Source organism: Myotis nattereri (genome assembly GCF_964212035.1).
Source record: "Myotis nattereri genome assembly, chromosome: 2".
Classification (NCBI taxonomy): domain Eukaryota; kingdom Metazoa; phylum Chordata; class Mammalia; order Chiroptera; family Vespertilionidae; genus Myotis; species Myotis nattereri.
In genome coordinates, this window is record NC_138076.1 from 142,830,602 (window position 1) to 142,833,158 (window position 2,557).

The 2,557-nt window shown below is 48.1% G+C and overlaps 1 pseudogene across 1 annotated transcript; it reads left to right on the plus strand.

Annotated features, from left to right (window-relative positions):
• The first annotated feature begins 852 nt into the window (after positions 1–852).
• LOC308514276 (phagosome assembly factor 1-like) lies at positions 853–2,156 on the plus strand (annotated as a pseudogene). The gene is made up of 2 exons: positions 853–1,000; positions 1,133–2,156. The product of its transcript is annotated as a phagosome assembly factor 1-like (transcript).
• Positions 2,157–2,557: the final 401 nt, after the last annotated feature.

The following is a 2,557-nucleotide window of genomic DNA, read 5'->3' on the forward strand; positions in this document are numbered from 1 at the left end:
TGGGACCCTCAGGCTGTGGATAGCTGGAGAACTGGGAAAACTGGCTGGAAAGGAAAGAGGAGATGGGGAAGGCAGATAAAGAACAACAGAACAGAAACGCTGTGGTGAGGGGCAGCTACAATTACTTTAAGACCTTCTTATAGCATCCATGACTCAAAATCTGGCCTACTCCTGGGCTAGACTTTGCTTAGCCATTCAGAATGTGACTGGATATTAGAAATGTAACAGGGAAACGATGGTTGGAGGGAATCTCAGTGTAGCCTTTTGTGAGTCCTATGTCCCCAGTCAGTGCTTTGGTAATAGACAGGGAACCAAATCCTCCCAAATCCTCAGCTTAGGCAAGTGGGATATAGGCTCTTCCCATATAGCAGCACCATCTCCCAAAGTAGCGCATGGGAACTATTATTTACTTAAGAGTTTAAGGTTTTCAAAGCAATAAAGCTTCATGGTTAAGGCTCTGAAACCAGACAGCCTGAGAGTAAATATTACCTCTTATTAGTTGTGGGACACAGGGCAAGTTAGCTCATTTGTTTGGCGTGGATTTAATGAACCAAAGTGTGCCAGGCACCAGGGATATAGCAATGAACCAAAGTCCTTCCCTCTCCTATATGCTAGTTGGGGAGATACACAATGAACAACTAAGTAAATATGTATATTAAACCATACATATTTGCTAAAGAGAAAAAAATGGTGCTAAAGAGAAAAAATAGAGAGCAGAGAAGGGAGATAAGAAGTACTGGAGGTGTAAGCAGCTGCTGATGCCACTGCCCTCACTACCGAAGCAGCTGCTGATGAGCTCCCATCCTGTCTGCGCTGTCGCAGCTAGGCCACCGGGCCAGGTGAGCCGAACCAATGCTGGACCTGGAGGTGGTGCCTGAGCGCTCTCCGGAGAATGAGCCATGGGAGCCATGGGAACTCACGCTGGGAATGCCTCTGGCTCAGGCAGCAGCCATTCTTCAGAAGCACTGTGGCATCATCAAAAATGTCCAGGTTCTCCACAGTGAACAGTCTCCTTGAAGCCCTGACCTCATCCGTTACCTGAGGCAGTACGGGATCAAACTACTGTTTGTAAGGCAGCTATGCTCACCACTATACCACCAACGCTAAACTACTGTTTGATGCTTTCAATCAGGATTTACGGTGATTGAAGTATATGACTTGACTACAGTAAAGTTAAAATATTGTGGAGACCATTTTAACTCTCAGGCCATACCCCCACCACTGAGCAGATGGACCAGTCGCTCAGTGCAACCCACCAGGAGTGTACAACTCCACTGAGCAGCTCTTCCACCTCAACTTCAGTTAGACTCGTGGACAGAGGCTCCCAAGTAAGAGCCCAGTTTTGCCCACGGTCTAGTTTCTCTCCAGATATCCCATAGAGCAACTGTGAAAGAATGCACATCTACAGTGGAAATAGCCTTCAGGATACCAAGCTCCCATGATGCCCCTGAGCTGTGTCCTGGGCAATATGTACGCTGAGACTGTCGTTGTTCTTCGAGATGGAACTGGACCCTCAGGTTTATGACTTCACCTACTTGCTGCAGGCTGTGGACCTGACCTGTTAGCAGATGGATGCCAAGATGCGGGTATTTGAACGTTCAGTGGACTTTGGTGATTCTTGCAAAGACGTTCTTAGCATGTTTGGTTCTCCACACAAAGTCTTCTGTGAATCAGAAGATAAGATGAAAATTCATTCTCCTTCCCCTCATAAGCAAGTTCCATCCAAGTTCAATGACTACTTTTTTAACTACTTCACTCTCAGAGTAGACATCCTCTTTGACGCCGACACTCCCAAAGTGAAGAAGTTTGTCCTTCAAACCAATCACCCTGGGCATTATAATTTTTAACATTTATTGCTACTGTGAGTTTGAGATCCCAATGGCCATAAAGAAAGAAAATGCAGATGGTCAGACAGAAACATGCACAACTGATAGCAAGTGGGACCACACCCAGGAGCTCCTGGGTCACCCTGTGGCCTGGCCTGTTGTCCTTCACAGGTCCTCCTCCCCAGACAACACCAACTCATTTGGCTCCACATTCTGCTTTGGTCTTCAGCGATGATCTCTGAGGTTATGCAGAATAACCACATTGCCTCGGTGACCCTGTTTGGCGCCCCCAGGCCTGGTGCCTATCTGAAAACAGCAGAGCTCCCCTAGGGACATCACCATCCATGCCCCTCTCCCCCGTGGAACTGTGTGTCACATCCTTCTCAGCGGGTCTTCATGTGCCACCTGTGGGTTTTCTTGGACATCTTGCCAATGTTGAAGGGCTGTTGTGATATTCTGAGATGAGGCTCAGGCTGGGTGCTCTGCCAGGGGATAAGAGACCCAGATATTCTTCTGTCTGCCTCAGCCTCCTGGTGCCAACAGGGGACACAGACTTCAAAGAAAAGCACAAACTCTGAGTCTTGATACCTGGACCCAGGAGCTTTCGGCTAACACGTAAGGAGGCAGGGTTCTGTCTCCCTATCCCATACACATTGGAAAACTTGGGGCTCTGTGGCTGAGAATGCAGGCACCCAGGACGAGGACAAGGTCCTGCATTTGGCCCAACATTG